The sequence below is a fragment of the Heterodontus francisci genome, chromosome 6, assembly GCF_036365525.1.
Source record: "Heterodontus francisci isolate sHetFra1 chromosome 6, sHetFra1.hap1, whole genome shotgun sequence".
Taxonomy (NCBI): Eukaryota; Metazoa; Chordata; class Chondrichthyes; order Heterodontiformes; family Heterodontidae; genus Heterodontus; species Heterodontus francisci.
This window is the reverse complement of record NC_090376.1, coordinates 107948000-107973589: the sequence shown is the minus strand read 5'-3', so window position 1 is coordinate 107973589 and position 25590 is coordinate 107948000. Positions and strand designations below refer to the sequence as shown.

At 45.6% G+C, this 25590-nt stretch overlaps 1 long non-coding RNA gene across 1 annotated transcript; it reads left to right on the top strand.

The window, feature by feature from the left end:
* On the top strand, positions 1 to 25590 carry LOC137371003 (uncharacterized). The gene is made up of 3 exons (XR_010975161.1): positions 1 to 369; positions 21853 to 22007; positions 23388 to 25590. It is a non-coding gene; the product is annotated as an uncharacterized lncRNA (long non-coding RNA).

Below are 25590 nucleotides of genomic sequence, written 5' to 3'. Positions count from 1 at the left end.
GAGAATGCTTGGTAAAGATTGCAGTGGCTAATAAAGGTCTAGTCTGAGGAGAGCAAGACATGCGATACATGCAGGATGTGGCTGATTACTGTTGTCAGATCACTTTTTCTTTGAAGAGCAGAACCGTTTGCTGCGGCTGTCAAGCACCAGGTTTTTCATCTCCAAAATGGAGTCAAGTGCCATTTCTGTTCCTGCTGTCAAAGGAACAGTTTCACTGCACAGCTACTCATCATTATCTACCATCTGTGCGACTGCTCCTCATAATTACTTACATACAGTGCGTTTGATCTGCTTTATTCCTGATAAATAGAAAATAAAATTAAGCCATCAAAGTCTATCAGTCACAAAGGAGATTGGAGTCTTAGTGAGGTAATAATTTTTTTCTTTATGTGTATCCTTTAAGAACTTGCTAAACATTTCCTGTTACAAATGGAAATCTGTTTGATGGTTCTTTTATTAAAACTTGATAAAGAATCAAAATGATGCTAAGCATGGCACACTATTTTTATGATAAGTTAGTGGCAAATTATTATTCTGAATATAAAAGATCATTTCGGCAAACCTGTTGTGAAAACATTGTGAAAATGTCACGAGAAAAATATTTTAGTTGTTATATTATTTAACATGATTACTTTCAATTTTGAAAAAAAAACATTGATTTGCAGATTCTTTAACACTTAAGTAATAGTTTCAAATACTTTATAAAAGAGGAATTCACTTTTCATTCAGAAGCATCAACTGTGAAATTGCACCAAGGGACAGAGTGTACAAATTTTTGTGTGAAATTATTGTGTCTGCTCTCTTAGTATCGATATTAAGCCATTTATTTTAAACAAGTTAACACCTTTGTCAAAATGGTGGAGGAAAGAATTTTATTAGAATATTTGTTTGTTCATATCACACAGTGAATTTTTAAGGTCATTGTGAATAAACCAATTTTTTTTGTAAAGTGATCACAATACTCACTAAAATTATATCTTAGGAAGTCAAAACTCTTTAAAATGATGGAATGAACTGCTAACATAGCAGATATCAGGATCTGTCACACACTTATCATTGAACCACTTTCAAGTGTCCTTTCATGATCTCACTATAAATATGCTCAGATATTCACAATTTACTGAAAGCTTCAGAACAAACTGAACATTGCAGAACATTGGGATCTCTGGAGACTGCACAGAAAACGTTCTTTAACAGACTGTGTTAAGCAGGACTGCTCTTTGTGACACAAGATGATTGAGGAAATATCTACTAGATAGTGAAAGAAAGCACATTAACCTATTTCTCACAGTTTCAAATTGGACATTTAGCTTCTGACGTTTTAGGCTTTTGTTTTGAACAGACTGTTTTCAGTATTCTTGTGCTTTATTGTTCCTCTGACAAGAAATTAAACGGGTTCTGTCAACCCTTGGTACACAAAGCCATAGACGATTACAGCACAGAAGGAGGCCATTTGGCCCATTGTGTCTGTGCTGCCTTTTTGCTGTAGCAATCCAGAACAAATCTCACGATCCTAATCTCTCCCCACGTCTTCCCCTGGTTAAAATATTTATCAGTTTTTCCTTTAAAAGATCTAATGTTGTCTGCCTCAACTAATCCTGTGAGCAATTTGTCCATTCTACAACACTCTCCATTAAAAAAGTATCAGCTTTAGCTCAGTGGGCAGCACTTTCATCCCGTGTTGAGAAAGTTGTTTGTTCAAGTTCCACTCTGCAAACTTGAGCACATAACCTTGGCTAACACTCCAGTTCAATACAGCTCCTATCAAAGTTACAAATAACATCCTATGTAACTGTGCCAAAGGTAAATATTTCCTTCTCGACCTGTCTGCAGCCTTTGACATAGTTGACACCGTCCTTCTCCAGCTGCTCTCGAAAATCGTCCAGCTGGGTGGGATTGCTCTCACCATTCATATCTATCTAATCGTAGTCAGAGAATCACTTGCAATGGCTTATCTTCCTGCTCCCGCACCGTTACTTCTGGTGTCCTCCAAGGATCTGTCCTTGGCCGCCTACTATTTCTCATCTACATGCTGCCCCTCAGCAACAGCATCTGAAAGCATGGTATTAGTTTTCAAATGTACGCTGGCAGTGCTCAGCTCTACCTCATCACCACCTCTCTCGATTCTTCCACTGTTGCTGAATTATCAGCCAATTTATCTGACATCCAGTACTGGATGAGTAGAAATGTCCTCCAATTAATTTGGGAAGATTGAAGCCATTGTTTTCAGTCTCTGCTGCAAACTCCATTCCCTAGCTACCAATGCCATCCCTCTCCCTGGCAACAGTCTGAGATTATGTCAGTCTGTTTGCAAACTTTGTATCACATTTGACCCGGAGATGAGCTTCCGCCCTTATATTGGTGCCAACACTAAGACTGCTTATTTCCACCTCTGTAACATCACTCAACTTTGTCCCTGTCTCAGTTCATCTGCTGCTGAAATCCTCATTCATGCCTTTATTATCTCTAAACTTGATTATTCCACTGCACTCCTGGCTGCTCTCCCACATTCTACTCTCCCTAAACTTGATCATCCAAAACGTTGCTGCCCATGTTTTAACTCGCACCAAGTTCCATTCCCCTATCACCCCTTTGCTCGCTGACCTACATTAGCTCCCAGTCAAGCAACATCTTGATTTTAAAGTTCTTATCCTTGTTTTCAAATCCCTCCATGGCTTCACTCCTTTCTATCTCTGTAATTTCCTCCAGCCCGACAACCCTCCTAGGTATCTGCACTCCTCTTCTGACCTCTTGTGCATCCCTGATTTCAATAACTCCACCATTGGTGGCCGCGTCTTCAGTTGCTTAGACAAAAAGCAACAAACTAAACATCAGATACTCAATTTTAAGTGTTGGTTGAGGGATAAATGTTGGCTAGGAAACTGGGAAGAACACTCCTGCTGTTCTTCAAATAGTGCCATGGAAACTTTTACATCCACCTGAGAGGGAAGCCACAGCTTCAGGTTCACATCTCATCTGAAAGATAGCACGTCCAACAGTGCAGGACTCAGCAACATGAAGAGGTTATGTTTATATGGTGCCTTTAAGGTAATATAATGTCCCAATACACTCAGACTTTTGTGTTCCGTGTCAGTGCACCATTTTCCTACACTCTTTTGGCCAGTCTGGACATAGCAGTGGAAGCCTTTCCCAAGTGCTTGTTGATTTCTGCATCGAGACACAGGTTACTGGTGTGTGGGAAAATGGCGCACTGACACGGAACACAAACGTCCGAGTGCATCAAGCCTGTGTCCTCAGTACCTTGCTCTACGGCAGCGAGGCCTGGACAACGTATGTCAGCCAACAGCAACGTCTCAATTCATTGCATCTTGGCTGCCTCCGGAGAACCCTTGGCATCAGGTGGCAGGACCATATCTCCAACACAGAAGTCCTTGAGGTGGCCAACATCCCCAGCATATACACCCTACTGAGCCAGCGGCGCTTGAGATGGCTTGGCCATGTGAGCCGCATGGAAGATGGCAGGATCCACAAGGACAAATTGTACAGCGAGCTCGTCACTGGTATCAGACCCACCGGCCATCCATGTTGCCGCTTTAAAGACGTCTGCAAACACGACATGAAGTCCTGTGACATTGATCACAAGTCGTGGGAGTCAGTTGCCAGCGATCGCCAGAACTGGCGGATGGCCATAAGGGCGGGGCTAAAGTGTAGCGAGTCAAAGAGACTTAGCAGTTGGCAGGAAAAAAGACAGAAGTGCAAGGGGAGAGCCAACTGTGTAACAGCCCCGACAACCAATTTTATCTGCAGCACCTGTGAAAGAGTCTGTCACTCTAGAATTGGCCTTTATAGCCACTCCAGGCGCTGCTCCACAAACCACTGACCACCTCCAGGCACTTACCCATTGTCTCTCGAGACAAAGAGGCCAAAGAAGAAGAAGAATGCCCCGAGGTGCTTCACAGGAGCATTATAAACAAAGTGTGACACTGAGCCACAAAATGAGATATTGGGCTGAATTTTATTAGTGTGCTGCACATCGCGGCAGTGCCCTTCGAAATCGGCAGCCTGCCAGCGCACATCGGCTGCCGTTGAGTCCCCACCATAGTACGCGCGTGGGGGCTCATTTAAATGGAGGTGGCAGAGCATCCATCCCCAATGACGTAGAGGGGGCGACTGCTCCATCCCCGGCAGCAGCGTCCGGCGCCACCACGCAGGCGCCAGTAACATTTTTAAAGGGCTTCAAGCCCTTAGAAGTAATTTTAATTTTAAAAGTGAAATTGTGGTGAATTGTGTGTAAAAATTAAATAAATGCTGGAGGCCCTTTCTCACCGCCCCCACCCCCACAATGTTTGTTTACAGGGTCCTGATAGTTTAGGTCCTCCCCACTCCCCACCAGTGTCTTGCCTTGGAAATCCAAACTGCGTTCCTAAGGCGCACGAGTTGCGGCTGGCGGCCGTAAAATCGGTGTGGGGCAGTCGCTGGGACCAGGTAGGTTTATTTGCATCTTGTTCAAATTGATTTTAATATTCAAATGAAGGCCCCGCCGCCAAGCAGTTGGGGGGGGCCGCACCGAGACCTCACCGCCGCCAATAAAATTAGCCAGGGCCTTCTCGGTGTCATGAGTTGTGGGAGACCTGTCCCACAAGTATTTTATTGGCCCCCAGCCACGAGCCCCAACAACGAGGGGCTGGTAAAATTCAGCCCATTAGGTCAGATCACTAAAAGCTTTAAGGTTTTAAGGAGCATGTTAAAGGAGGAAAGTGAGGAGGAGAGGTGGAAGGAGGGTATCAGGAAAAGTCTTTCTTTAAATTGAGAGAAAATAGAATCCCTTTGGGCGTGTCATCTACCCTGTTCAATGTTCCTCTATCCAACTACACCCAAAATGATTCAACAGTTAAATCTGCCCACTGGACCTGAGTGCAAAATTTAGGTTGGTCCCGCAATGAGAGAGTGCTGCATTGTTAGCAGTGCTGATACTAACTTGCCTGTCAGCTCAAGAGGGCATACCCATGACACTATTTGAAGGACAATGAGGTTGCATTATGTTCTGAACAAAATTCCTCCCTGAACCAAAAACAGATTAACTGGTTCTTCATCTCATTTACTACTTCTGGGATCTCACAGATTGGTTGCTGTGTTCACATTCCTAATAATGATGCTTGCACTTCAGAAATAATGCATTGGGGTGGTGTGGGGATGTGATTAGCCACAATAGAAATGCAAGTTAATTCCTTGACTAAATATTCTGTTTGAAATCTTTTTAGACTGCAAAATATTATCTTATAAAGCTAGTCCTCCTTCAATCTTCCCCAATTTACTTATTTGTTTCTTTTAATGGAAGTTAATTTATTCTGTTCAAATAATTTTAACTAAAAGAAAGATTGCAATGTAAGAGTGACTAATACAGAATTATTTTTATCCAGAATTAAATTCCATTCACATTCTGCCATATTCACTTTATCCTAATGAGCCAAAGATAATTCAAGTCTTGCTAACATTGTCGTCTAAGTGCAAAAAATGGTTACAAGTAGACATGATTTCCATTTTAAATTAGCACGCTGCATTAAGAGTGGTCATATTTTAAATGCAGCTGTCAGGTATAAACAATAATGGATCCAGAATCTATGATGAGTACAGAGGTGAGGCTAGCCGTGTTATTCTCATTGCAAATTCTGGACCATTGTTGTTTATATCTAACAGCTGCATTTAAAATGAGTGAAAAAGTTAGGGCTGGTGCATTCAGGAGTAAATTAATTTTAATGGCAGGATAGGTGATAATTATTGCTGAATAACCTCTCTGTCTTTGGAAAATTAATTCTACAAATGTGGAGTCTCATTCCCTCTGATGAAAATTACTGTTGGAGATTTTTTAAAAATATATATTAGTTAAACATTTTCTGTTCTTTTATCTCTCTCACTTAATCTCATCTGTCTTTTCCACTCTTTATTTTCCTTACTCTACATCATTTAAATATAATTCCTGCTTTATCCTTCTTGGTTTGAACTGTGTGTCTCAATGAGAATTCTTCAATCTGATTGGTTGAAGAGCCTTGCTGTTGAGTGTCCTGCTGACATTCCACACATCCCCTGTAGAAGCGCCACACTAAAAAAAAAACAGATTAGAGAAAATCTTCACTGACAAGCCTGGGAAAAGTCTGTGGGCAGCTGTCAGCAAGGTGAATGGCGAGCACTGTTCCTTTGCACAGAGAGCAAAATCCAGGTCAGGGTAAATGTGTTTTAGCGTTATACATAATTCATTGATGTGTTGTACAGAAGCTGTAATCTTTAAGGACCATCTCACCCCATTAATGATATCAATTGTGGATATTGGTGTGCAGACCGTGAGGGAAAATTACTTGTTGAGTCCACTATTAATTTTTCTAATGTTCAGGAATTTATAAAATGAGCATCTGCTTGGCTCAAGTGGTTGCACGCTTGCTTCCAAATCAGAATGTCTTGGGTTGGAGCCTCACTCAAGAGCTTGTGCACCTATTTCAGCTGACACTCTTGCCCAGTACCAAAAGTGTGATACCCTGTCAGAGGTGCTATCGCTCAGATGGGACGAACCTAAAGGCCTGTCTGCCTGTTCAGGTGGACGTAAACAATTTCAGAGCTCTTTTTGAAGAATAACTGCACATTCATCATGTCCTGGCTTGGCAGCACCAGCCAAAAGCAAATCCTCTGGTCATTAATTAATTCATTGCTTGTGGGATCTTGCTTTGCATTCCCCTAATGTGTGTAGACTTCAAAAAGTAATTAATTACCTGTAAAGCACTTTTGGATATTGTGAGGCTGTAAAAAGAATCTACATAAATGGAATTTTGTTCATTTTTTTTCTTTATTTTATTGCATGTTAAGTGCTGTGAGCTGCATATTAAGCAGTATTAATGCAAATCTTTTTTTCCCTTCTATTATTCAGTAACCACTGCACAGAAATGTTTCCACTCATAAAATTATGGTCATTGAGATACCTGTCTACATGAACCTATTTCTGGGAGGAAAGTCAGAATCAGTAGCATGAAGCAATTTTTTTTTTTAATTGAGAACCCTTGTCAAAAGTCCTGAATGCAGGAGACCATCAAGATTAAAAACAGTAAATGGTGCATACAAAGTGAGTCAGGAGGTAATGATTAGGTAAAACCAAGCTAGTTTTCCTAAAGCCTATAGGTTATAGAACAAATGGAAAACTGAGTGCCATTGTTTTAAGGTTCTGGAGTAGGATACGTTAGATAAGGAGATGGAGCTGTAAGTCTTCATTTCAAAATAGTAAGGATGCAAGAAGGAGGAAGAGTGTGGAACTGTAGTTCTGCTCTAATGGTGAAATGTCATCTGGACTGACTGACATTTTAATCTCGGAATCAATAAAACGGCTTCAAATTCTTTGACATATTCAGATGAATAATCAAATGATATTCTAAATAAGCTGTTTTCATAAACTAAATTTCTTGCAAAAAAAGGCTACTCTGTATGTAAATTTAGACAGGTAGTGCATAATTAAGATGTAGTCTCTTGGTCTGTTTTTTATCAGTTGATAGAATGAGGTCTGCCAAGTTCAATAAACAATTGCATGTATTTAATCCTGTGTGTTTTGAACAGATCAACATTTTTATAAGTGCAGCAACATAATAATAAATGGTTAAACTGTGTTTCGGGAATGCGGGCAGACCCGATGTACCCCAAGATCTGTCATCAATGTACCTGATGTCCCTAAACACAGTAGAATTATAATCATATATTTATGACATATTCTATTATTAATATTTTCAACTTTTCAGTTGTAAAATTACTTGCTTCAAAAATAATTATTTGATTGTTCGATGAAAGAGTTGCAAGGGAGGGGGTGGGTATAGTATTATTTTATTTTTGCATTGAAACTAGGATTGTGAATACACTATGGAGAATGAAAAAAAAAGAAAAAATGTCTATTTTTTCCTGTGGCTTCATGCTGCTCTAGTTTGTTCATAACAAAATATGTTTTAATTCTTACAGCTTTTTCTTATTTAGTTTGATTGCTGTTGCCAAGCCACAAGGGTGCAACTGGCTATAGTAACACTGCTCCTCGTGGCTTTTCCAGAGTTATGACTCAAGTGAATTAGATGTAAATAGCTCTTTGTCTATGAGGTAGAGTATGTTGAAGTTGTTTTCTAGTGGTGCCAACAGTTACAGATCAAATAAAAAATATAGCCATTTAATTTCTGAGGTAGATGTGACTTGGATCCAACGTGGGTGCATGGGGAACATTTGTTTCATTCGAATTTCATAGAAATTCCAACATCGAAATGGACCAGTGTGCCCAACATGTTTGTGTTGCAGTTTATACCTTACATAGTTCGTGGTCCTAATCTCATGTGCCCATTCCATTCCCATATTCCTTGATTCCTCATTCTTTCAACTGCCTTTCTCACCTGTTCTTAAATGATGACATGGGCTGTGCTTCAATCACTAACTTGGAATGTGCATTCCAGAATGACTATTTTCTTTTCCTGCTCCCAGTCCTACGTCTCTAACATTTAATCTTAAATCTATATGCCCTCACTTCAGAACCCTGTTTCCATCTACTCTGACCCATCCCTTCACAATGTTGTGTTTTCTTCTCCTTGTTTTAGTGTTGACTATACACAAGTACCAACTACGCATAAATTGGTTAAACAGAACATGGGTTCCTTATTGATGACTATTCTGCACATGTACAATTAATTAGAAGTAATCTCACATAGGTCTGGTCTGGATGACTACTCTCTACAGACTCACACATAGAGTAGAAATCATATGGTACACTACATCATTTCCCTTACACTGCTGTACATCGAAAACATAACCACACCTTTTGAAAGGTGTACCTCAACACATAATTTTGAACACTTCTATCAAATCAGCCCATAATGTCCCCCGTTCAAGCAAAAACAAACTCAACTTTTTAAGTCTTTTTTTGTATATTTTCCTTATACCTGGTGGCCCATCTTCACTGTATCCTGTCCACTGGGCTAGATTTTACTGTGGGCTTGGGGACCCAGACATTGGCATAAAATAGGGGTCCCGAGTCCACACTTGCCTGAAGCAAGCCAGCTGGTGCAATCATCTGGGAGTCAGCCTCCTAATCGGCCACCTCCGCACGAACCATTCTATTAAGGACAGCAGGTGGACTCTCAATGCTGTTGGCTAGCACCTGTTAAGGTGGGAGCTTCTGAGGCAGGTGGGGGCACCCTTGGAGGCATTCATAAAATTAAAAACTGAGGTGGATCGAGGCTGGTAAGGCCCCTCCGAGTGGAGGATTAGTTTGGACGTATGTGTGCCCTTTCATGCCTGCAGCCCTGTCTATGGGGCAAGGAGCTTCCATCTCTAATGACCCCCAGCCTGCTGCAGGGAATCTGCCTCCATTGAGCTGGCAGCTTCCGCACGGCGGTTGGGGGGGGTTGCCCCCCTGGTGGCAAAATGCTGGCAAGGCCACAAAATTGCCCCTACCTGGGGCCTTAACCATCTTAATTGGCTATCTGCCTCTGTGGTGCAGGCAGCTGATCCAATTCCACTCCCAAATCTAGCCCATTGTGTCTGTGTTTATCTGAAGTATTAGATTAGATTGTTGTCATCTATCCTCAGTGACCTATCAACCATCTAGTAGGAAGGTAGCAGTGAAAAGGGGGAACTATATTTCCACTTGTATGGTGTTACCTCAGAAATCCGAACCCATTCCAAATCAATAAACCTACCATTTTCTTGGCAGAAAAAAAATCAACAAGTATTAAACTTACTACAGGTACGTATAAATAGAAGACAACGTTCCTTGGACTGCTGTTCCCGTCGCACCCTGAGATCCACACTCAGTGCTATGCGCCGCCACATCTACACACTGGACCTCTCTTTCCAGAAGCACCGCCTCACCTTACCTCAAAGCTGTTTCTACTCATTTTCATTTCATTTCATCCTTCGTCTTATCCAACGCATTAACAAAAAACTTTTTTTCTTCATGTGTTAAGGAACACAAATTCCAGCAGTTGATGAGGACTAATGCCCCTCCAGATCCTTCTTCCCCTTCACTTCCCTCTTACACTACCCCTTCTGATCTGACCCTTGCCGTATATTCACTATACTCTCTGACAAAGAACAAAGAACAAAGAATAGTACAGCACAGGAACAGGCCATTCGGCCCTCCAAGCCTGTGCCGATCTTGATGCCTGGCTAAACTAACATCTTCTGCACTTCCGGGGCCCATATCCCTCTATTCCCATCCTATTCATATATTTGTCAAGATGTCTCTTAAACGTCGCTATCGTATCTGCTTCCACCACCTCCCCTGGCAGCAAGTTCCAGGCACTCACCACCCTCTGTGTAAAGAACTTGCCTCGCACATCCCCTCTAAACTTTGCCCCTCGCACCTCAAACCTATGTCCCCTAGTAACTGACTCTTCCACCCTGGGAAAAAGCTTCTGACTATCCACTCTGTCCATGCCACTCATAACTTTGTAAACCTCTATCATGTCGCCCCTCTACCTCCATCGTTCCAGTGAAAACAATCTGAGTTTTTCCAACCTCTCCTCATAGCTAATGCCCTCCAGACCAGGCAACATCCTGGTAAACCTCCTCTGCACCCTCTCCAAAGCCTCCACGCCCTTCTGGTAGTGTGGCGACCAGAATTGCACGCAATATTCTAAGTGTGGCCTAATTAAGGTTCTGTACAGCTGCAACATGACTTGCCAATTTTTATACTCTATGCCCCGACCGATGAAGGTACGCATGCCGGATGCCCTCTTGACTACCTTATCCACCTGCGTTGCCACTTTCAGTGACCTGTGGACCTGTACACCCAGATCTCTCTGCCTGTCAATACTCCTGAGGGTTCTGCCATTTACTGTATACCTCCCACCTGCATTAGACCATCCAAAATGCATTACCTCACATTTGTCCGGATTAAACTCCATCTGCCATTTCTCCGCCCAAGTCTCCAACCAATCTATATCCTGCTGTATCCTCTGACAATCCTCATCATTATCCGCAACTCCACCAACCTTTGTGTCGTCCGCAAACTTACTAATCAGACCTGCTACATTTTCCTCCAAATCATTTAGATATACTACAAACAGCAAAGGTCCCAGCACTGATCCCTGTGGAACACCACTAGTCACATCCCTCCTTTCAGAAAAACACCCATCCACTGATACCCTCTGTCTTCTATGACCGAGCCAGTTCTGTATCCATCTTGCCAGCTCACCTCTGATCCCGTGTGACTTCACCTTTTGTACCAGTCTGCCATGCGGGACCTTGTCAAAGGCTTTACTAAAGTCCATATAGATAACATCCACTGCCCTTCCTTCATCAATCATCTTTGTCACTTCCTCAAAAAACTCAATCAAATTAGTAAGACACGACCTCCCCTTCACAAAACCATGCTGTCTCTCGCTAATAAGTTCATTTGTTTCCAAATGGGAGTAAATCCTGTCCCGAATAATCCTCTCTAATAGTTTCCCTACCACTGACGTAAGGCTCACCAGCCTATAATTTCCTGGATTATCCCTGCCACCCTTCTTAAACAAAGGCACAACATTGGCTATCTATCTCTGACGCTGAATGTTCTGTACTGCAGCAAAGGTCTCAGTTTTTTCCCCTTACACCCCCACCTCAATGAATTTTGCGCTCAGCATGACGTTGAGCTCTTCTTCTGTCGCCTTTGCCTCCGGGTTCACTTCTTTGATCAGGAGTCCTCCCCCCGACCAGCAGACTCATTCACCCGCCTCCAGCATTCTCTCTCCACCTGGACACCTCCCTCTGCCATATTACCCACTTTTGATCTTTTCATTGAAAACTGTTGGCGAGATATTGGCCGTCTCAATTTCTCCACCCCCCCCCCCTCCCCACCCCCTCCCACTCACTCTAATCTGTCCCCCTCTGAACTTGCTACACTCTGTTCTCTCAGGTCTAAACCCAACATGGTCATAAAACCTGCAGACAAGGGTGGTGCTGTTTTCGCCTGGCGTACCGACATCTACCTTGCAGCGGCTCAGCGCCAGCTCTCAGACTCTTCTTCCTATCTCCCCCTGGACCATGACCCCACCACCAAACATCAAGCTACTGTCCACAGGACTGTCACTAACCTCATCTCCTCTGGAGATCTTCCCTCTTCCAGCTTCATAGTCCCGCAACCCTGGACAGCCCGCTTCTACCTCCTTCCTAAAATCCACAACCAGGAATGTCCTGACAGACCCATTGTTTCAGCCTGTTCCTGCCCCATGGAACTTATTTCTTCCTATCTTGATGCTATCTTGTCTCCCCTGGTCCAGTCTCTTCCCAACTACATCCGTGACACTTCTGACGCCCTACATCATTTTGACAATTTCCAGTTTCCTGGCTCCAACCACCTCCTCTTCACAATGGACGTCCAATCTTTGTACAGCTCCATCCCCCACCAGGACGGTTTGAGGGCTCTCCGCTTCTTCCTTGAACAGAGAACCAACCAGTCCCCATCCACCACCACCCTCCTCTGCCTGGATGAATTTGTTCTCACAGTGAACAACTTCTCCTTCAACTCCACTCACTTCCTTCAAGTAAAAGGTGTTGCTATGGGAACCTGTATGGGTCCTAGTTATGCCTGTTTTTCTGTGGGATAAGTCGAACATTCCTTGTTCCTGTCCAACTCAGGGCCCCTCCCCCAGCTCTTTTTCGGTACATTGATGACTGTATCAGTGCCGTTTCCTGCTCCCACCCCAAACTGGAAAACTTTATCAACTTTGCTTCCAATTTCCACCCTTCACTCACCTTTACATAGTTCATCTCCGACACTTCCCTTCCCTTCCTTGACTTCTCTGTCTCCATCTCTGGTGATAGGCTGTCTACTAATATTCATTATAAGCCCACCAACTCCCACAGCTACCTCAACTACACTTCTTCACACCCTGCCTCCTTTAAGGACTCCATTCCATTCTCCCAGTTTCTCTGTCTCCGATGCATCTGCTCTGATGATGCTACCTTCCACAACAGCACTTCTGATATGTCTTCCTTTTTCCTCAACTGAGGATCCCCCCTCACTATGGTTGACAGGGCCCTCAACAGTGTCCAGCCCATTTCCCACACCTCTACACTCACCCCTTCCCCTCCCTCCCAGAACCACGACAGGGTTCCCCTTGTCCTCACTTTCCACCCCATCCACCTCCACATGCAGAGGATCATCCTCTGCCATTTCTGCCACCTCCAGCGTGATGCCACTATCAAACGCATCTACCCCTCCCCTCCCCTGTCAGCATTCTGAAGGGATCGTTCCCTCTGCGACACCCTGGTCTATTCCTCTATTACCTCCAACACCTCATCCCCTTCCCATGTCACCTTCGTATGTAGTTGCAGGAGGTGTAACACCTGCCCTTTTACCTCACCTCCTCTCTCCTCACTATCCAGGACCTCAAACACTCCTTTCAGGTGAAGCAGCGATTTACTTGTACTTCTTTCAATTTAATATACAGTATTCGCTGCTCACAATGTGGTCTCCTCTACATTGGGGAGACCAAACGCAGATTGGGTGACCACTTTGCAGAACCCCTCCATTCAGTCCAAAAGCATGACCCCGAGCTTCCAGTTGCTTGCCATTTCAACACACCCCTCTGCTCTCATGGCCACATATCTGTCCTGGATTGCTGCAGTGTTCCAGTGAACATCAACGCAAGCTCAAGGCTCATTTACCAATTAGGCATACTACAGCCTGCCGGACTGAACACTGAGTTCAATAACTTCAGAGGATGATGGGGCCCCCCTTTTTATTTTCAGTTATTTTTTTTTATTTTTTTATTTTTTTCTTTGTTTATTTTACTTTAGTTTGTTTCGTCATTCATTTTTTGTTGTCACTTTTTTTCATGTTTGTGCTTTGGGCTAGGGCTGTTCAGTTTTCTGTCAATTAACACCCTCTCTGTACTAAAACAAGAAATGCTGGATTCACTCAGCAGGTCTGGCAGCATCTGTGGAAAGAGAAGCAGAGTTAACGTTTCGGGTCAGTGACCCTTCTTCGGAACTGGGGTGGAAATTGGAAGCAAAGTTGATAAAGTTTTCGAGTTCGGGGCGGGAGCAGGAAACGGCACCGATACAGTCATCAATGTACCGGAAAAAGAGTTGGGGGAGGGGGCCTGAGTAGGACTGGAACAAAGAATGCTCGACATATCCCACAAAAAGACAGGCATAACTAGGACCCATGCGGGTACCCATAGCGACACCTTTTACTTGAAGGAAGTGCGTGGAGTTGAAGGAGAAGTTGTTCAATGTGAGAACAGGTTCAGCCAGGCGGAGGAGGGTGGTGGTGGATGGGGACTGGTTGGGCCTCTGTTCCAGGAAGAAGCGGAGAGCCCTCAAACCATCCTGGTGGGGGATGGAGGTGTAGAGCGATTGGACGTCCATAGTGAAGAGGAGGCGGTTGGGACCAGGAAACTGGAAATTGTCAAAATGACGTAGGGCGTCAGAAGAGTCACGGATGTAGGTGGGAAGAGACTGGACCAGCGGAGAAAAGATAGAGTCTAGATAGGAAGAAATAAGTTCAGTTGGGCAGGAGCAGGCTGACACAATGGGTCTGCCGGGACAGTCCCGTTTGTGGATTTTGGGAAGGAGATAGAAGCGGGCTGTCCGGGGTTGCGGGACTATGAGGTTGGAAGCTGTAGAGGGAAGATCTCCAGAGGAGATGAGGTCAGTGACAGTCCTTTGGATGGTGGCTTGATGTTCGGTGGTGGGGTCATGGTCCAGAGGGAGGTAGGAAGAGGTGTCTGTGAGTTGGCGTTGAGCTTCTGCAAGGTAGAGGTCGGTACGCCATACAACAACAGCACCACCCTTGTCTGCAGGTTTGATGACCATGTCGGGGTTGGACCTGAGAGAACGGAGTGCCTCAAGTTCAGAGGGGGACAGGTTAGAGTGAGTGAGGGGGGCAGAGAAATTGAGACGACCAATGTCTCGCCGACAGTTTTCAATGAAGAGATCAAGAGCGGGTAAGAGGCCAGGGTGAGGGGTCCAGGTAGAGGGAGAATGCTGGAGGCGGGTGAATGGGTCTGCTGGTCAGGGGGAGGACTCCTGGTCAAAGAAGTGAGCCCGGAGGCGGAGGCGACGGAAGAAGAGCTCAACGTCATGCCGAGCGCGAAATTCATTGAGGTGGGGGCGTAAGGGGATAAAACTGAGTCCTTTGCTGAGTACAGAACGCTCAGCATCAGAGAGGGGGAGGTCAGAGGGTATAGTGAATACACGGCAAGGGGTCAGATCAGAAGGGGTGGGGTCAGAGGGAAGTGAAGCGGAAGGAGGATCTGGAGGGGCATTAGTCCCCATCAGCTGCTGGAGCTTGCGTTCCTTAACACCTGAAAGGAAGAAAAAAAGTTTTTTGTTAATGCGTCGGATGAGACGTAAGATGAGATGAAACTGCGGAGTAGAACAGCTTTGAGATAAGGTGAGACGGTGCTGCTGGAGAGAGAGGTCCAGTGTGTGCATATGGCGGCGCATAGCACTGAGTGTAGATCTCAGGATGCGGCGAGAGTAGCAGTCCGAGGAACTTTGTATTTCTCGGAGATACCTGTGATCCAGGGTGGTTTCAAAGCATGATGGGTGAAACTGCAGTTGGAATCCACGTGGAATCAGTCGGAGCCGGAGACAGTCACTGAGGAAGGAGATGTGGCTGTGAAAACGAGTTTTGGTAGATACCTTATCAAACACCAGGAGGGAAATAGAAAGCAATGAAGGTGAACAAGGTAAAAGAGACAAACGAAAATCCCGTCGGAGAGAAGAGCAGAACTTCTTCAAGGTAGGCATTCCTGGAAGAGAAGTGGCAGTGAATTAAACACTAAAATAAAAGCAAAATACTGCGGATGCTGGAAATCTGAAACAAAAACAAGAAATGCTGGATTCACTCAGCAGGTCTGGCAGCATCTGTGGAAAGAGAAGCAGAGTTAACGTTTCGGGTCAGTGACCCTTCTTCGGAACTGTACTAATGCTTTGTCTTTCAGCACACCATTAACACAACATTTGCCTTTGCTCCATGACCTTCTGGTCAGTTATTCTCTGTGACCCTATCCTATCAACACCTTGCCTTGTGTTATCTCTTGCCCCATTCCTGCTTTATTTACTTAAAACCTTTTACATTTCTAATCTTTGCCAGTTCTGATGAAAGGTCATTGACCTGAAACGTTAACTCTGCTTCTCTCTCCACAGATGCTGCCGGACCTGCTGAGTATTTCCAGCATTTCTTGTTTTTATTTCAGATTTCCAGCGTCTGCAGTATTTTGCTTTTATTATATAAATAGAATATGTCTCTTTAGATAAGGCATTAAATTGAGGCCCTGTCTGCCCTCTCAACTGGACATAAAATATGCCACATCTCTATTCAAAGAAGATAGAGAGAATTGACAGAGTATTTGGGCCTATATTTATCCCTGGACAGGACATTTGTACATTTGTTGTTATAGAACATGGAACATAGAACATTACAGCGCAGTACAGGCCCTTCAGCCCTCGATGTTCCGCCGACCTGTGAAACCATCTGACCTACACTATTCCATTTTCATCCATATGTCTATCCAATGACCACTTAAATGCCCTTAAAGTTGGCGAGTCTACTACTGTTGCAGGCAGGGCGTTCCACGCCCCTAATACTCTCTGTGTAAAGAAACTACCTCTGATATCTGTCCTATATCTATCACCCCTCAACTTAAAGCTATGTCCCCTCGTGTTTGCCATCACCATCCGAGGAAAAAGGCTCTCACTATCCACCCTGTCCAACCCTCTGATTATCTTATATGTCTCTATTAAGTCACCTCTTCTCCTCCTTCTCACTAATGAAAACAACCTCAAGTCCCTCAGCCTTTCCTCGTAAGACCTTCCCTCCATACCAGGCAAAATCCTAGTAAATCTCCTCTGCACTTTTTCCAAAGCTTCCACATCCTTCCTATAATGCGGTGACCAGAACTTCACGCAATACTCCAGGTGCGGCCGCACCAGAGTTCTGTACAGCTGCAGCATGACCTCGTGGCTCCTAAACTCGATCCCCCTATTAATAAAAGCTAACACACCATATGCCTTCTTAACAGCTCTATTAACCTGGGTGGCAACTTTCAGGGATTTATGTACCTGGACACCAAGATCTCTCTGCTCATCTACACTACCAAGAATCTTCCCATTAGCCCAGTATTCTGCAATCCTGTTACTCCTTCCGAAGTGAATCACCTCACACTTTTCCGCATTAAACTCCATTTGCCATCTCTCAGCCCAGCTCTGCAGCCTATCTATGTCCCTCTGTAACCTACAACATCCTGCGGCACTATCCACAACTCCACCGACCTTCGTGTCATCCGCAAATTTACTAACCCACCCTTCTACACCCTCATCCAGGTTATTTATAAAAATGACAAACAGCAGTGGCCCCAAAACAGATCCTTGCGGTACACCACTAGAAACTATACTCCAGGATGAACATTTACCATCAACCACCACCCTCTGTCTTCTATCAGCTAGCCAATTTCTGATCCAAAGCACTAATTTACCTTCAATCCCATACTTCTGTATTTTCTGCAATAGCCTACCGTGGGGAACTTTATCAAACGCCTTACTGAAATCCATATAGACAACATCCACGGCTTTACCCTCATCCACCTGTTTGGTCACCTTGTCAAAAAACTCAATGAGGTTTGTGAGGCACGACCTACCCTTCACAAAACCGTGCTGACTATCTCTAATGAACTTATTCTTTTCAAGATGATTATAAATCCTATCTCTTATAACCTTTTCCAACATTTTACCCACAACCAAAGTAAGGCTCACAGGTCTATAATTACCAGGGCTGTCTCTACTCCCCTTCTTGAACAAGGGGACAACATTTGCTATCCTCCAGTCTTCCGGCACTATTCCTGTCGACAATGACGACATAAAAATCAAGGACAAAGGCTCTGCAATCTCCTCCCTGGCTTCCCAGAGAATCCTAGGATAAATCCCATCTGGCCCAGGGGACTTATCTATTTTCACACTTTCCAAAATTGCTAACACCTCCTCCTTGTGAACCTCAATCCCATCTAGCCTAGTAGTCTGTATCTCAGTATTCTCCTCGACAACATTTTCTTTCTCCACTGTAAATACTGACGAAAAATATTCATTTAACACTTCCCCTATCTCCTCCGATTCCACACACAACTTCCCACTACTATCCTTGATTGGCCCTAACCTATCTCTAGTCATTCTTTTATTCCTGATATACCAATAGAAAGCCTTAGGGTTTTCTTTGATCCTATCCGCCAATGACTTCTCGTGTCCTCTCCTTGCTCTTCTTATCTCTCCCTTTAGATCCTTCCTGGCTAGCTTGTAACTCTCAAGCGCCCTAACTGAGCCTTCACGTCTCATCCTAACATAAGCCTTCTTCTTCCTCTTGACAAGCTCTTCAACTTCTTTAGTAAACCACGGCTCCCTTGCTCGACAACTTCCTCCCTGCCTGACAGGTACATACTTAACAAGGACACGCAGTAGCTGTTCCTTGAATAAGCTCCACATTTCGATTGTGCCCATCCCCTGCAGTTTCCTTCCCCATCCTACGCATCCTAAATCTTGCCTAATCGCATCATAATTTCCTTTCCCCCAGCTATAATTCTTGCCCTGCTGTATATGCCTGTCCCTGCCCATCGCTAAGGTAAACCTAACCGAATTGTGATCACTATCACCAAAGTGCTCACCAACTTCTAAATCTAACACCTAGCCGGGTTCATTACCCAGTACCAAATCCAATGTGGCATCGCCCCTGGTTGGCCTGTCTACATACTGTGTCAGAAAACCCTCCTGCACACACTGGACAAAAACAGACCCTTCTAAAGTACTTGAACTATAGTATTTCCAGTCAATATTTGGAAAGTTAAAGTCCCCCATAACCACTACCCTGTTACTCTCGCTCCTGTCAAGAATCATCTTTGCTATCCTTTCCTCTACATCTCTGGAACTATTTGGAGGTCTATAGAAGACTCCCAACAGGGTGACCTCTCCTCTCCTGTTTCTAACCTCGGCCCAGACTACCTCAGTAGACAAGTCCTCAAACGTCCTTTCTGCCGCTGTAATACTTTCCTTGATTAACAATGCCACACCACCCCCTCTTTTACCATCTTCTCTGTTCTTAGTGAAACATCTAAATCTCGGAACCCGCAACATCCATTCCTGTCCCTGCTCTACCCATGTCTCTGAAATGGCCACAACATCGAGATCCCAGGTACCAACCCATGCTGCAAGCTCACCCACCTTATTCCGGATGCTCATGGCGTTGAAGTAGACACATTTTAAACCAAGCTCTTGCTTGCCTGTGCCCTCTTGTGTCCTTATAACCTTATCCCTGACCTCACTTCTCTCAACATCCTGTACACTGGAACTACAATTTGGGTTCCCATCCCCCTGCTGAATTAGTTTAAACCCCCCCGAAGAGCACTAGCAAATCTCCCCCCCAGGATATTGGTACCCCTCTGGTTCAGGTGAAGACCATCCTGTTTGTAGAGGTCCCACCTACCCCAGAAAGAGCCCCAATTATCCAGGAAACCAAAACCCTCCCTCCTACACCATCCCTGCAGCCACGTGTTCAGCTCCTCTCTCTCCCTATTCCTCACTTCGCTAGCACGTGGCACGGGCAACAACCCAGAGATAACAACTCTGTTTGTTCTCGCTCTAAGATTCCACCCTAGCTCCCTGAATTTCTGCCTTAAATCCCCATCTGTCTTCCTACCTATGTCGTTGGTGCCTATGTGTACCACGACTTGGGGCTGCTCCCCCTCCCCCTTGAGGATCCCAAAAACACGATCCGAGACATCACGTACCCTGGCACCTGGGAGGCAACACACCAACCGTGAGTCTCTCTCGTTCCCACAAAACCTCCTATCTGTTCCCCTAACTATGGAGTCCCCAATGACTAATGCTCTGCTCCTCTTACCCCTTCCCTTCTGAGCAACAGGGACAGACTCTGCGCCAGAGACCTGTATCCCATTGCCTACCCCTGGTAAGTCGTCTCCCTCTCAACAGTATCCAAAACGGTATACCTGTTGTTGAGGGAAACGGCCACAGGGGATCCCTGCACTGCCTGCTGGTTCCCTCTCCTTCCCCTGACGGCAACCCATCTACCTTCTTCTTTTACCTGAGGTGTGACTGCCTCCCGATAACTCCTCTCAATAATCCCCTCCGCCTCCCGAATGATCCGAAGTTCCTCCAGCTCCAGCTCCAGTTCCCTAACGCGGTCCTCGAGCAGCTGGAGCTGGGTGCACTTCCTGCAGATGCAGTCAGCAGGGACACCCTTGGCGACCCTTACCTCCCACATTCTGCAGGAGGAACATTCAACTGCCTTAACCTCCATTCCCACTATTCTAAATTCCCAAGTTTTTAACCAATCACACGATGAAACAAGAAGAGAAATAGAAAAAGCTTTACCTTACCTACACACAACCGAGTCCTTTTTTTTGGTAAGAGGAGGAGGGCGGGTGGGAGACACTACAAGAGTAGTGTCTCGGGTTCAGAAACAGCCCAAATATATAGGTTTCTACTTACCCAGCAGTCCCTGCTCCACCGAAACTCCCGATGAAATTGACTTCCCAGCTGTTCACTCCTCGCTCGCAATGCCTGTGCTCCTGGAAAAGCCAGCAGTCCCTGCTCCACCGAAACTCCCGATGAAATTGACTTCCCAGCTGTTCACTCCTCGCTCGCAATGCCTGTGCTCCTGGAAAAGCTGCACAACGAAAAAAAAAATGTTCTGTTGTGGGTCATGTCCTAATTGAACTCTTGCATGTGATATTCTTGTGCCACATACTAGGACAGACTAGGCAAGGTGCATTATCTCACAACCAACACAACAAAAAAAACAGTTTATTTGGTCACCTCTACTGGTGAGACTGCTATGACTCACTCATAAATATTTCTGAAGAGTTTTATTCATCATGCATCATATCCCACCTTGATATGAGCCAGTTCGAATGAAACTATGGCCAGGATTTCATGAGACCTGGTAGGAAAGGGAAGGCGGATGTGGAAGTGCTTGGTGAAGGCCCTCCCGCTCCTATTCTTATTCCCATAGAAACCTTGCGCATTTGGCCAATTAACAGCCGATAGACAGGGTGGCTGGCCGCACAGTGGCTGGAGGCAGGATTTCAGGTGGCAGCTGCTTGTCATCTGGCACTGAAGGAAGTGCTGGTGCCATGTTTGAAAGGTCGCCACACCCGAGCCCTGATGCTCATGTCCATTGCTGCAACTCTCATCCCTGCAAACATTCTCCAAGAACACAGGCCTGCCAGCATCCAGCTTCCAGTGACCCCATCCAGCATCCAGCTGTCAGTGACCCCTCAAGCGTCCATCTGTGAGTGACCCCATCCAGCATCCTCCGAACAAACGCACAGGAGGAACGCACCTGTAGGCATGGCAGAAGCAAAATCCCGGTGGCCCCACGGTTCAGTGATGACTCCCTGCATGTTCTCCTCCACGCTACTTGGGCAAGGAGTGAGGTCCTCTTTCCCAGGGATAGAAGGAGGAGACCTCCCTGCCTAACGAAGAAAGCCTGGACGGAGGTCGCAGACGAGGTCAGCAGTCATGGGGTTGTCCAGAAAATGTGGCTGTATTGCCGCATGCGCGTCAATGACCTTCTCCGCACTGCAAGGCTGAGTATCACAACTCAGGCAGAAAATGGCTAAATGTGAGGATGTGGATGGTGGGGATGCAGAGCCCACCATGTTGGTGGCAATGAGTGGAGGCTGCAGCATCTCCTTCATAAGTAATGGATGCAGTTCTCTCAAAGGGAGTGAGCCTCACATTGTTAACCCTCGCCAGGTGGCTCAGGAGAGATCTAATGGCACATGCAGGCCATTGGCCCCTGACACAGCAGCAAGCATGTAATATGATTAAGCATTGTGTTTGCTCTAGTGTGACAACTAACATTCTTCTTCTGTGTTCCCACAGCAGAAGAGGGCCCAGAATGCCAAGGAGAAAGTTGGGACCAGTGGCAGTCTCCCACTCCTCGTCAGCCTGATGCCCATGGAAAAGGAGGCTCTACAGCTGGCAAGTTTTCATTGCAGCCGTTCCATCATGGACGATGAGCCAGAGTGCACTTGCAGGTGGGTGAGTTGCCTCATCAGCGGACATGAGGGAAGCCTCAGGCGAGCACGAAGGACGGTATTCATATGCCCTCTAAAATACAGATATCGATGTGAGATGAAGGCCACTCTGTGGGCTCCTTTCTGGAAAGGTGAAGAGTATTGATCATTCTCTGAGGAAGTGGAGGGGACCTTAGTGGTCACAGCATCACAACGTTCCCCTGTACACTCCACCAGTGCAGATATTTGCACCTCACTGGATATGCACTCTTGAGTAGAATTGGGGTCACAACCTGGTGAAAGCACCACACATACGCCTGATTAGCTGTTGGAGGCTGTGACAGCTGAGGCCACAGACACTCAGAGGAGTATGTGTAGCCAGGCATATGCTGAGCCCCAAGCTGATGATGTGCCTCTGGAGTCATCCGTGAGGTGGCAGATGCTGGAAGTCAAGCGTGAAGATCTGGCGGGGATTCTAGAGTGTATGTGCACCCTGATTCGAACAGTGGAAGGGTCCAGCCAGGCCATGAGTGCTGTGATCTCCCTCTCATCTGAGTGCATGGCCTCCTCCATTGAGAATCTGTTGGAGAGTCACTTCCAGCAGGTCAATCAGTGGATGCAGAAGATGCCTGCAGACCTACATGGCATTGCCTTGTCCATGAGCTCTATCCAGCAGGTCCTCGTTCTTCTCAGCTCAGCAGGGAGGTGTAAGTGTGCCTTACAAGGGAGAAGGAGCAGCTTCCTTCTAAGTCTAGGGACTTCTCTCAGGGCGCTCATGGAGTAGACAGCAGTTCCTCAGCCCCTCTGCCAGTCACATCAGTGCCTCAATTTACAGTGACAACAGAGGAGGCTGCTGCATCTGTGCAGGAGCTCCTCAGCATTCCAGGGTCCACCAGGCCTCAGACAGCCAGAGGATGGCTGCCAAGGCCATTCCAGGCCATGGGGCGAGAAGGTCAGCAGCTTCGCTTCACCACAGCTGGCACCAAATGGGAGCACCACGTATGAGCATTCATAAAATAATTAAGAAAAAGCATTAGATACATTTGGGCCTCATGGGTGAAGGGACAGTGAAAGACTCTCTGCTTGTGTGAGATGATTTTCATAATAAATGTTGGATTTGGTTTATGTACGTTTCCATTCATTGTCGGTGACCCTCTGTCAATTCAAGAATGGCATGGGTCGATCCAAGGGCTGGCTTTGAGCGACCAGGGCTTGTGTGTTCATCCTTTGTACATTGTGGAAGCATCTGGTGCTAATGGCTGAGGGGTTCTGGGCTAAGAGCAAAGGTAAGTGGCATTAGTGTGGTAGGGATCAGGCGAAACAATTGAGTATAAGAGCCTCCTGAGCCTCCCTTGAACCTATGTCATTGTGCCCTCCTTGTAACCTCCTCATGTCTTTCAGGATGCTGCAGCTGGTCATCAGATTCCTCATCTTCCTCCTCGTCTGAGGATTCCTCACGCTTCACTAAGTCTTCAGCAATCAAGGCCTCCTCTCTCTGCAACATCAAGTTGTGTAAAGCACAGCAGACCAGCATTATCTGAGAGACCCTTGCTGGGCATATTGAAGTGTCCCACTGGAATGATCCAGGGACCTGAAACTCATCTTGAGGAGACTGATGGTCTGCTCAGTGGTAGCACAGATCACCATGTGGCTCACGTTGTAGCATTCCACAGCCTCTGTCGTAGGGTTCCTCACAGGTGCCTGCAGCCATCTTTTCAATGGGAATCCCTTGTCAGCATGTATCCATCCTTGAATGCGCGTGGGGGTGTGTAAAGCTGTGGCACGTGGGAGTGCCGGAGAATGCAAGAGTCGTATATGCTCCTCGGTTACGGTGCACACACCTGCAGGATCCGTTGAGGGTGGTCACAGAGGAGTTGCACGCTGAGGGAATTAAATCCTTTTTAGTTAGTGAAGGCCACTGGCTGCCCTGCAGGAGCCTTGTTGGCCACATACATGCAGTCTATCACTCTTTGTACCTGAGGGAGCCCTGTCAAGGCAGTGAATCCTCTGTCTCTCTGAGCCTGACTATCCACAACAGTTTGGTAATGAATGTACTGGCGCCCTCCTGAAGAGGACATCTGTGACCACCTTGATGCAGTGATGTGCAGCTGACTGGGACATGCCACACACATCTCCAGTAGGCCCCTGGAATGATTCTGAGGCATCAAAATTCAGGGCCACAGTGACCTTGATGGCCACTAGTATCAAATGACCACCACTGCAATCAGAGCTTACCTCCTCCACCATCACGGCACACAGAGTGGTCACAGCCTCTCAGGAGAGACACAGTCTATGGCGACTGACTCTCTGACATCTGGAGGTTGCTCCTTCTCTGATTGTATACTCTTGCTGCAGGGTACCTTTGTCTCTGAGCTGATGCCTGCTCGTGGTCCCCTCTACAGCCTTCTGACACTTTCCCATAGGAGGCTGCCCCTGCAGCTGCCCAGGAGGTCTCTGCTGTCCTAATGTGTGAGCCCAGACCTCTCCCCTCAAAGGTTCCCCTCCTCGTTGGAGACCCTTCCTCCCAAACAAACGATGCCACTCTGACTTGCATACCCTGCTAGTTGCTCCAACTCCCCCACCTCTCCAGCCCCTCTCTCGTGAAGCATGATCTCATCAAAGGTGCTTTGACTCCAAATCAATGGCTGCCCAACTCCTTTCAGCTGTATAAGGAGAAAAGCCTTATTTTATGTTTGCCAAGTGCCGCAATGGCAACGAGCTGCTGCCTTGTTGCCACCCCTCAATGGCTGCCTAGTCTCCAATGCCCCGTGTCTCCTGTGCAGTTACTGTTAAATCTGAACAGGCCCAGTAACAAACTCACGTGCTTGTCAATTGCTCATTTTTAAAACATGAGCAGCGTCCCCACGTGTCATCCTGTCTGTCACTTTTAAAATTCGGCCAAGGCGAGATGACGTCGGGGAGCTGTGCCGACACCATCCGAATCAATTTTACACCCTGCCTCCATTGCCATCCACTTCTGCTTCGTTAAATCCTGACCATTGTTATAGAACAACAAAAAGAGGTCATTTACTTCATTATCAGCCTGTGATATAACAGTCTAATAATGCATTCCACAAAAATGTTTTTGCTCCATATATAAGCATTACAATACACATGAACGTTTTCATTCAGACTTAAGCCTAGAATGACTGTTAGTAATATCAGTATGGTTCTATATTTCTTTGTCTGCTATTTTAATACAACTGTCAACCTGTTTACTTTAAATGGATTAAACCTCTGCTAAAAAATGGACATACACCTCAAATATTTGGTTACAAAAATCAGCAACAGTCATTTCCAGACAGTGAGTCTTCTGTGAAAATTGGACATTACCAATTGTCAAATCATGCTCAGTCCACCTGTCATTTACTTTGACATTTTTATCAGTCAAAATTTATTACATGCACACACAACACAAATATACCTATTGGATCAATATCACATCCTCTCTCTACAACATTTATGTGGACAAGTAGTTGAATTACTGCATGGAATCCTAGTGTATAAAAACTAAATGTGTCTGGCTAAAAATCTAACTGCTATTTTAGTAGAGCCATTAAACTGTTAAAGATATCTGGGTTTACACCTCTGCTAAAATAAGAGA